At 38.2% G+C, this 11,407-nt stretch overlaps 1 protein-coding gene across 1 annotated transcript in view; it reads left to right on the top strand.

Annotated features, from left to right (window-relative positions):
- Nucleotides 1-285: 285 nt before the first annotated feature.
- tfeb (transcription factor EB) overlaps nucleotides 286-11,407 on the top strand; it is a 40,449-nt gene continuing 29,327 nt past the window's right edge. Inside the window, exon 1 of the mRNA XM_026935403.3 lies at nucleotides 286-700. The gene's annotated coding sequence lies outside the window, so the exon portion shown is untranslated. The remainder of the gene's footprint in view (nucleotides 701-11,407) is intronic.

The raw sequence follows: 11,407 nt of genomic DNA, 5'->3' as shown, positions 1-11,407 counted from the left end.
TGTGTGTGCGCGCGCGCGCTCTTTAAATAGTGCTGAAATCTAATTTAAAAATAAAGGAGATAAACGACTGTTTGTTTGGTTTTTCATTTTGAAATGTCTATGCTACTACTTGTAATTTTAAACCAAAGATCTTAACTAGCAGAGATCCTTGTAGCTTTATATCATTTCATTTGAAGTTATAGGTGTTGACTATTGAAGACAGCATTTAAGCAAACACGAGCACTGAGCAACCCCAATGAGAGTTAAGAATTCAGCAAATATTTAATCAGGTGTTAGGGGAATATTTATGTAAATTAATACCGGCTAATGAAAGCGCACTTGCAAATATTAAGATGCGTTTCCTACCACTCGCTTGAGCGCGTGCAGATAAACCCCCTTACAAAACACAATGTTCCGCCTTGCACGGCTCGCGCGCTGATTGGCCAGCGCAGCTGTCACTCTCAAGAGCCTACAGGTGACCGACCTACAGCGAGCCACACCAACATCCCGAAAACAAATAGCGGACCGCGAAGGAGTATGACGACTTGAAATAATCGAAAAAAAGTCACACAGGGGACAATTTTTTTTTAATACCAGTTTCACTTCCAGGAACCGGAGGAGGAAGCGATACTATAGCGTGGCTGTGACACTGCTTCACCGTCACCGAGCTGCGCGTCTGGAACAGCAGGGTTTTAACTTTGTACTTTCTGACCTTCAGCGGGTGAGTGATATTACTCCATGTTAATCCGTGCGTGCGCGTGCGGTACGCTTTTAATTAGCATGGAATACTGTTTAGCTTCATTTTGCAGTTAGTTTTAGGTTCATATTTAGAAGTTAATGTTTTGGGAATGGGTTTACGTCGTAGTGAAAGTTGGTGTCGGATGTCATCAGCCATCTCCTGTGAAAGGAGGCAGAGGAGAAAAAGAAAAGTTGTTTGTTTGTTTTTTTAAACAAACAAACAAACAAAAGGAACACTGGCTGACACTGACACTGACAGTATGTTACGCTGTTTACGCTATTTACGTTATATTTACGTAAATTCTCAAATAGTTTAGGTTACTGCTCATAGAGATTCAGTCTATACACCGCAGTTTTTGTGTTGTTTTTACTTTACAGTTATTGTTGCTCTTTTTTTAAATCTTCTGGTTAAATCTGAGTGTGAGGGACGAGTGGTGTGTGTGTGTGTGTGTGTGAGAGAGAGAGAGAGAGAGAGAGAGAGTATATGTGTGTCCATGTTTAGTTTGTGATGTGCGTTATGGAAGGCGAGTTGTGCTACGCGTTCTGACCAATAGGAGGCTTTAGAGCGCTCGTGCGCGAGCAGATCAGCCAATCACGGCGTGGTGTCAAGCACAATGTGGAGCGCCAAGTTATTTTTGTCCACCGGCTCAACATATCCTGTAGGAAAAAAAAGAAAACTGCGAGCCAAACTGTTTGACAACATGCTTGAGTGTATTTATTAATTTACTTTTATGTGTGATGTAGGAAAATCTTTACAGTGTTAGCAGGAGTGCTGTTGAGGAGAACATGAGGGGAAGGTCCTGAGCATGAAACCTGTCCAATGAGTGTCTGGTGTGTTAACATTTCAGTGGTCTCAAAATTGTACCAATTATGCTTCAAAAAAAAAAAAAAAAAAGGTATTCTGAGCAGCAGAAAAGTTCCAAAGGGTGCAGTACATATTGCAGCAAAAGCACCAGGATTTATTTAAAAAAAAAAAAAAGAAAAAAAAAATTCTGGACAGCAGTAAAATCAGAGAAGTTCCAAAGGACGCAGTAAATATTGCAGCAAAAAACACCAGGATTGAAGAAGAAAGGAAAAAAAAAAAAAAGAAAGAAAAAGACAAGCATGTCAGAAACTGCTGCCATTCCATTACTAATGCACTGTTTTAGGACTGTTGTCATTTCGTAGTGATAGTATAGAGCACTTATAGGTTAGCATATCTGCCTCACACCTCCAGGGTTGGGGGTTCGATTCCCGTCTCCGCCCTCTGTGCTGGAGTTTGCATGTTCTCCCCGTGCTTCAAGGGTTTCCTCCCAGTACTCTGGTTTCCTCGGCAGTCCAAACACATGCATTGTAGGCTTGCAGTAGTGAGTGAATGAGTGTGTGTGCGATTGTGCCCTGCGATGGGTTGGCACCCTGTCCAGGGTGTCCCCCAGCTTGTGTCCCCTGGGATAGGTTTCAGGCTCCCTGCGACCCTGTGTAGGATAAGCGATATGGAAAGTGGATGGATGGATGGATGGATAGGGCTTATGAAATAAGCTTATTAAACGTATGAAATACCACAACACACTGCTTGGGGTTAGTGTCCAACTAATGTAGCCGTATTGGACTAGAGACTAGAGTGTAGGGCATTGTGTAGGATGCAGGGATTGCAATAAAAAATTGGTGTTCATGTTTGGCTTTTGTAAATATATACGCTTCTAGATTGATTGTTCAGCTCTTTAAAATGTCCAGGTTTGGCGAATCTGTTTGTTGAACAAGCTGTGTTCCTCGGATGCACCGTTTGCTTAATCATGCATTCACCTTTCATACCATAGATAAGGCTTTGAAGTGAATTTATTTGAATAATGCAAGCTGATAGCATCAAAGGGTTCAGATGAATCTTCGTTGTTGATCATATCGCCACCATCTTGTGAGGAATCATGTGCTTGGTATCTTTTTTTTATTATTATTTTTTTTAATTTTTATACTTTTGTAGAAAGAAAAGCTTGAGGACATTTTAAATCATTTGTTTAGCAATCAGCAATACCTGGAAATCTGTAGAAGTCCACAGGTCAAATGAGATCCTTCTTTCCACCCAGTCGATCTGTTTGGGTGCAGTATGCATGTTGCTAGAGATTATTTATGACTGATTCAGGGTCAGGCTTTCCATATTCAAGCTGCACGGATCAAGGCGATAAAAAAACTATAAGGAGACAGAAAATCCGGACTACTCAAAGAGCTCAGAACAGATATGCTTCTTTAAAAAGACTGGCTATAGCTCTCAGTCCTTATTCTTGGACATAAGTGCAGCAATGGTGAACAAACTGTCTCAATCTCAATCTAGACTAGAATTTCTAATCCATGCACCGAGCTCACAACGGGTGGGTTTGACCGAAACGCTCACGGCATCAAAACATGGCGCAGTCAGACAAAAGGTAACTTCAGGAGGACGATCATACCTGTGTATATTCACATGTTTATTTAAGACATACTGTATGTTTGCATTATTGCACCAACCAGAGTGACTACACCTAACACCTAACACAAACTATGTTAATACTAAACATGAAACTTCTCACATCATTTAACAGGTAAATTGCTTCCCTTTTTTTTTTCCCATCCCGATTTTGTTTGTTCTTTTGCTTGCTTGCTTGCTTGCTTGCTTGCTTTTTATTATTATTATTATTATTTTTAGTTTTGAATTCTTTCTTTATTCCTGCTACATTCTGTTAGTTTAGAAACAGTTAATAGATTAAAACTTATCATGTCTGTCATTATAATTTGGAAAGGATTAGCTTTTAATCATGTTTCTCATTCGAACAAAAATGTAATAAACATAAATAAGCCTATTACAAGATTATAATAAACAAATGTAATATTATTAATCCTATCTTTAATAGACATTTTACTAGTTTTAAGCTGGAAATGATTTTTATTCTACCGGCAGAAAGTTTTGTTTCTTTTTCGAAATCTGCCAGTAGAACGACACAAAGCTTTATCATGAAAATAGTAAAAGTGTCTGGAAATAGGATTAATAATCTTAAAATTCTTTTTTATAAAACTGTCAGTGAAAAATATTAGACAGTTGTTCTGACAGCATATCAATTTATTTTAGGTTTGATACAACTTTGTGTAAACGTGATGTAAACTCCACAAGATGGTCCATTGTTTTGCAATGCAAATAAAAAAAAAATGTTCAGGCTTAAATGCACATTTGTATCCGTTCTAGCATGCGGTTGTGTAGGTTATATAGGTTAGAGATAAATAACCCCTTTTTTCATGCCCTCGTTTTTTTTTCTATCATTTCTATCTGTAAACTAGCTGTTCTGAAAATTCCTGATTCTAATGTGAACTTATGACAAAACACATCTTACACAGCCATCTTGGTAATGTGGCCTTTTCCTGTAAATGTGCAACCTGTTTTTGGTTCCTCTGAGCTGGTGGAGCATAAAGAGAGAGAGAGAGAGAGAGATGCAAGGTATCTCAGTAATCCTCAACAACTTGTTTACTTACTGATTCGACAATCACTAAAACCCTGCACGTCCTCTGAACAGCTAAGAGCAGCGAAATCCTCGCGCCCCCTCCTTCTCGGTTCGTACAGTAGACCACATTACGTAATGATCAATATGTGCGGTTCATTTGCTTCACTCAGACTCAGCTTTGCTTTAGGTGCTGTAATTAGGAACCCAGGCCTAAACCTGCCTATCTTGTTCGTTGCTGCAGTATCCTGTTTAATTTGTATCCTACATGTACACACTAACGCCACTGCCTGAGCCACTTAGTCTGAGCAAACAGATCCTCTCATGGTCCACTGCTGACCTGCTGGCTTTGTTTTGGTGTGGCTTACACCTATAAAGGAGTCAAGGGACGCCCTGTATATCAATAAACACCAAGAGCTGTTTTTATTGGCCATTTAAAGTAGATTTCTAGTGGTTAATTCTCCCCTGATGGTGTCATTTACACCTATAATGTGTTGATTTAAAGTGAAACATGGCCATATTGCTGTGTGTTAACGCTGGAGTGTTGCATAAAGTCTATTGCATTATGCTTGGCCATATGACTGGGGGGAATTTTGGCTGTACAAGAAATAGGGTGAGGCTTCCTCTCTCACTCATTTCATCACTCTTACTCTTCTGAGGAGGGCTATGATTTAGATGTAATCAGACATCTGCTTCAGGTTCGACTCCATACTCGTCCGAGGAGTGCGATGATTTAGATGTAATCCAACATCTGCTTCAGGTTCAACTCTTAATCTACTGGCACCTTCCTGAGCAAAAATAAGTATACAGTATAGACTTTCAGATTTGATCCCTTTTTGAATTCAAGACATCTTTACATGTTCTGCATTCAATACTGATTCCGACATTCCTCTACAAGTGTCTTCAGCCTTGTTAGATATAGACACAAGAAGAGGTTCAGTGCTGATGTTTCCCCCCAGGGGATACTTTGCCAAATATTAATTTGTAGGGGGTGCCAATAATTTTGAAATAAGTGTTTTGCAGGAAAGATTTGATACTTAAGAAAATATTTTACATTTGGGAAAAAGTGTCACATCAACTACCTGTGCCATAAAATAGAATTTACTCATATAAAATTAAGCTCAAAATATTACTCATTTGCATAAATATTCATGTAGAGTGCCAATAATTTTGGAGTTGACTGTATAAGCATACTACGCAATTGTTGATACTTTTTCCTTTTTTTTTTTATGATATTTGAATTTTGTATTGACAATATTGGTATGACAGTTATAACATGTTTAATGATCTTTTCTCATCAATTAAAAATAGAAATATTTTAAATTTAAAATTTTAATTTTTTTATAATTTCTAATAATTTTTGGCTGTTTATTAGAGACATTTAGAGACTATTTTCATTTATTCCTGAACTTTCCATCAACAGAAGACTTTAAATCCAATTTAATATTATTTATAGACCGGCTTTGTTTTTGAGTTGGAGTTTGAATTATATCCATTCAAACCAAATGATCAGTCATACAGGTTAATAAATCTAAAAGCTCAAGAAATATAATTTGCTAAGAGTCGATTGTGATTTCCACTACTGTAAATAAATAAATAAATAAATAAATGACTTTGAGAACCACTGATTTAGGGGAAGTTACATCATTGCAGTAGTCGCATTGCAGTAGATAGAAGCAATCACAGTAGCAAGCAGCATTTTTTGACATGAGTTTGTGTGTTTTAATGTTTTTTATCTTCACAAGAAAGATTTCCTTTCCAGGAAGTTGAGAGATGGTCTACATGTGCAGCTCAGTTCATCCCAAGAGAAAGCGTTTATGCCTCAACCTAGTCGCACTCTTAGAGATTTAAAAGTGCTCCATCGATTACTTGTGCTACATTGCGTGTGTGTGTGTGTGTGTGTGTGTGTGTTGATATGTGTACAGAGAGCTGTATGTTTCCTGACATTCTGCAGTTGGGGTCTGAATGCCAGCACAGGCAGTGTTTATGTTCGCTGTAGTTTGCAAAGCTCACTGGATCTTGTTTTGTCTTCTGACTAAGTCTGCAAAGCATCTCTCGCTCTCTCTCTCTCTCTCTCTCTCTCTCTCGTTCGCTCTCGCTTGCTCTCTCTCTCGTTCAGTCTCTCTCTCTCGTTCAGTCTCTCTCTCTCTCTCTCTCGCTCTCTCTCGTTCGCTCTAGCTCTCTCTTGCTCTTTCTCTCTCTCTCTCTCTCTCTCTCTCTCTCTTGTTCAGTCTCGCTCTCTCTCTCTCTCTCTCTCTCTCTCTCTCTCTCTCTCTCTCTTGTTCAGTCTCGCGCTCTCTCTCTCTCTCTCTCTCTCTCTCTCGTTCAGTCTCTCTCTCTCTCTCTCTCTCTCTCGTTCAGTCTCTCTCACTCTCTCTCTCGTTCAGTCTCTCTCTCTCTCTCTCTCTCTCTCTCGTTCAGTCTCTCGTTCAGTCTCTCGTTCGCTCTAGCTCTCTCTCCCCTTCGCTCTAGCTCTCTCTCCTTCACTCTCTCTCTCTCTCCTTCACTCTCTCTCTCTCTGTCTCGCTCTTTCTCTCTCGTTCGCTCTCTCTCTCTCGCTCTCTCTCTCTCTCTCTCGCTCTCAAAGTACAAACTTTGTTATAGATTTTTGTTTTATGACTTCTGCGTTATCGAGTCAGCACAAAAACATTTTAGATTTCCAAACATTAGTTTTACAGCACAATATTAAATGTTACAGAAAAATGTTTGTCAGGAAAGAAAGCATCATGTTATGTACAAGACCACTTTTCAGACAAAAAAAACATAATGAAGGCTGCTGGGTTTTACTGCAAAAATAAGAAGCAAGTGTGACAGTCAGTCTCCAGAAGAACTGTGGCTGCTTCTGCAAGATGCTCAGTAACACTTCCAGCTCATTTCCTTATAAAACTGCACACATTGTACCTGAGACTACTCATTTATTTAAAGCAAAGTGTCATCACACCAAACATTGACTTTGTTTCATTTATTACTGTTTCCTGCTCTTTATAGTATTTTTTAAATGTAGAAACATTTAACTTCATTATTTTTGAAGGCGTCTTTGCTCTACAGCATTTCTTTGCATGAGACTTTTGCACAGTACTATATATGACAAAAGAGATAAAAGTGTAGTGCTCCTGGATGCTGTACTTCATGATTATTCTTAACACAATTCCTGATATTATAATAAGTTTATATGTTTTATATTTCAGGAGTGGACAAATCAGTAGCCCGGGAGGCTGGGAAAAGCAGATTACATGTCCGGGCTATTAATTTTTGTTTTTTTATTATTATTTCAAGGTAGACACCAACCATCTTTCTGACTTCTATAAAACAATTTTTAACTTTTTTTTTTAAATTTTATTTTAAGTAACACATGAGCTACATCATATTATCGAATAAAGACTATGGCTTGATTCTGACTGGCCCGAAGGTGTTGATTCATTTTCTATAACAGCAGCTCTAATACGTTGTCGTCTCTGTAGTAACTATTTATACAGGGACTGGAATGATAAATGCTTCATATAAACAGATAAAAAAAAATTAAATAAAAAAAGTGTTATTGTTGATATGGTGAAGTTTTCTGTGAGAAGGTTTTTGGAAGGAGTCTCCAGTTGCAGCACTTTAGAACAATCTGTGGTTCCTTAAAGTTTTCAGACATGGGAAATTCAGGACAGAGGGCTTTGTGGTTTCTGAGTAAGATGGCAAGCTGTATTGTGTGTGTGTGTGTGTGTGTGTGTGTGTTATTAACATTGAGAAAGAACAAAAAAAGAGGCTGGGGAGGGAACGGCATAACGGAAGCTAACTTGTTCTTCAGACGTTTCAGAACATTAAACGTAACAATAAGCAGATAAAATGTACAATGTGTTGTTCTTTAATAAATAAAAAAAAATTGTAGTCATTGGCATTTTGCTATGTACAAGAAATTAAACACTTTAGGACATGCTGTTATGGGAAAATAATCAGCTGATCGGGTCGTATCACACAACCCCCTCATTGATTACTTTCCTATTAGAGCAGCCCCAAGTGTTTTATTTAACAAGCAACATAACTTGTCGTACTTTGGGATTAGATTACTTTAGCGTCCACTTTCGCTCCAAGTCAGTTAGGTTTCCACGCAGACGAAACATCAGACAAGGCAAGCATGTTAGATTTCGCTTGCCTCATGGGCTAGCTAGCGAATTTATGAATTTATTTGTTTGTCCACACGTGTATTAATGAAACTTCTGATATATCAAGGCATCTGAGTGTCACTGTACTCTGTATGCTGTACAAGTGATATTTGTTTACTCACAATTACTTGTACAGACTTTTGCTGCGTAACTTGTAATTTCCTCCAACTAGGAAATGCAAAAAATAAATAAATAAATAAATAAAATTCCCCTCAACTCGGAGTTCAGCAAGTGATGTCAAATCAACATGGCCGCTCACAGCATGAACAGTGAACAAAGCAGCATTTGTTACCTTTAAATGTGTTACACTGTATATACAAGTATTTGCTTTAGATTTAGAACATTCAGGTATATGAACTTTAACACTGACTGTACAGTTTGCTGTTTTGAGAAGGGAAATAATCACTCATCATAGTTAGCTAACTAGCTTCTTGCTGACAGAAGATGAACATGGAGGCGTCCATGCTTTTTTTTTTTTTTTTTTTTCCTCTCCACTTCATAGCTCAAATGCACGGACATCAAAAAAATGACATAATTCCAAGTTCCCACTTTCTGACGTAACTCGAACGGAGCACTTATCTCAAGAGTATGAAAAATTCTGCCTTCCTAGGCAGCCTGCTCTGAACGTCTACAATTAAAACATTGTGTGCATTTAATGCCACAGTACAGTTGAGTGCAAAAGTTTGTACACCTTCCTTATCACAAGTAATAAATGACTCAAAACATTTGAGTTAAAATTAACAGGGAAACGGTCAAAATAATAAATTATAAATAATAAATAAATTCTGAATGTGATAAATGTGGACTTTTTTCTGTGAATCTTTAGATTTCTCAGGAATATTTCTTTCAGTCTGGTTGTGTTTTTTTTTTTTTTTTTTTTGTGTCAGTATTTCTTTCATTTCTGGATGATATTTTTGCTTGCTGGTATTTTTTTATACTTTTTTTTTTTCCATGTCTGTGAAAGGCCATATTTTGTGTTTTAGGTCTTGTGATAGCTGTTTTCTGATTCCACTGATTGTTAACTCGACTGCTCCCAGCACACTGCTTGAGAGTTTGAACCCGTTTGAACTTTGAATCTATCTAATAAGATTTAAAGTAAATATGGTCTAAGTAATTAGACACTAGAGGATGTCATCAAACTTTTGAGCTTGAGCCAATAACTGCTAGATAACTGCTCAGAGAGTGAATTGCTGTATTATTTATCTATTTTGTAAAGGGGTAACCAACAGGATTCTGTTATGTAAGTCGACACAAAAACAGAGTTTTTCAGTTAGAACTCACGAGCTACAACCGCTTGCATTCAACTGTATATGACTGTAACTGATTATCGACACGTGTCTATATACAGTATGACTTCTAATCTCTGGCTCCATCTCCCAAAGAATCTGGCAGTTTGCGCTTCATCTTCAGTGCTCCGGCTTTCACCCGTGCTAAAAAATCACAGCAATGTCGCTCAGCCTGTTTTTGTGGTGCCTTGTTTCCTCCAAGCTGCACACCGTCCTCAGTGAATTATATAATCTCTCTCTGTTAATAGTAATGAGATGGCAAAGAATAAAAGAAACGCACATCGATTACGTTTTTCTTCCCTCCCAATTGGAAGAGCAGCGGAGAAAAAATTAAACAGAAGACTAGCATGCTTGTGTACGCGAGTGGGGCCTCGAAATATCCTGTGTACTTCTCCTTGTCTCCGCTGGCCATTGTTAGGAACACAACAGCTCCTTGGTCATATCCAAGGCCTCCCACACAGAAGCCGAGGAGTCTTCCTTTGCATCACAACCGTACTGTAAATACATTGTTGTCTCAATTTAGAGCGTTGAAACAGCCTCGGTGTGTGCAAACACAAGGACTGTTCTGTTCCACTAGCTGAATGTCGGTAGTTTTGGACCATTTTTCTGTGACGATTTGCATTTACGTAAAACTCATTCTGTGCATGTATGCCTGAGTCAGGTCAAAGGCTGCAGCGAGGTCAGAGGGAATGAATGGAAATGCAAGGTGGCTAGCCTTTTAACAGCTTCCCACTCAGCTTCTTAACAAAGGGGAAACAAAAACAGAGCTTTGCCCACAAAAGTCCCCACTGAACAGAACCAAAAAGCCCAGAAGTACAGTATCTAATTCAGGCAAAACAGCACTCCACTGTTTCAAAGTTAGTGGTTCAAGTTGTGGTAGCGCTGACCTACTGTCATTTTGTATTAATTTTGTATTAGCTATGTGAATTTCACACACAGAAAAAAACACCTTAAACTTCTTTATCACTTAATGAAGATCGGTTTTAAAGAGGCCACCCCCATATTTCTGGTACAGCTCTACACAAAATCAGACATAGCTCTTTGGGGTGTAACAATTCAATACTGTTTTTTACGATTCAATTCAATTCATTTCCAGAAAATTTCAACAGAATTTGAATGAAGAAAAATTAGGACTGAAAAGACTCGGTCAAAAACAATGTGCATTTTTGTCTGTATAAAACTAAATAAATTCAAAATTGCAGTGACTGCTACAAGGTTTAATGTACTACAGGTTAACTATATCTTCAAAATAAATTTATAAATTCTCCCCAAAATTTTTAGTGAATAAACAAAGTTTCTAACCTGGAGACTTGAAATGAGCGACTGAAACATAATGAGCTCCAGTGCAGAAATAGAGCTCCAAAGTCGGCTAAAATACCCGAATTCTGTGGCCTCTTTCTCGGGCACTGTAGATCACAAAGGTGCAAGGATGGTGTTGTTTGAAAGCTGATGAAGATCTCTTTGTAACTGATATAACGTGGAAAATGTGGTGGGAATGCTGCGGCCGAAGCACTAGTCCTCCAGGGACCCTCAAACAGTGCAGTTGTATTACATGAATAATTAATATAATGCTGACATTTTTGCATCACACTGATAGTAGCTGTGTTACTTCTGCATACCACCATACAAAATAGTACATCAGTCCTTAAACTTCATATTTAGTGCACAGTATATGGTCAGGGACGCAGGCCTGAATTCTCATTAAATGATTTTTACTTGCCCGTTGCAAACCTAAGATAAATTTGCACGGTGGAGAAGAGCAGAACACAACCTACTTTATGAAATGGTCTTCTCTGAAATTCCCCAATCATGCACT

The sequence above is a fragment of the Pangasianodon hypophthalmus genome, chromosome 20, assembly GCF_027358585.1.
Source record: "Pangasianodon hypophthalmus isolate fPanHyp1 chromosome 20, fPanHyp1.pri, whole genome shotgun sequence".
NCBI classification, from domain to species: domain Eukaryota; kingdom Metazoa; phylum Chordata; class Actinopteri; order Siluriformes; family Pangasiidae; genus Pangasianodon; species Pangasianodon hypophthalmus.
Note: the sequence above shows the minus strand (reverse complement) of the source record. Positions and strands in the feature narration are given on the sequence as shown.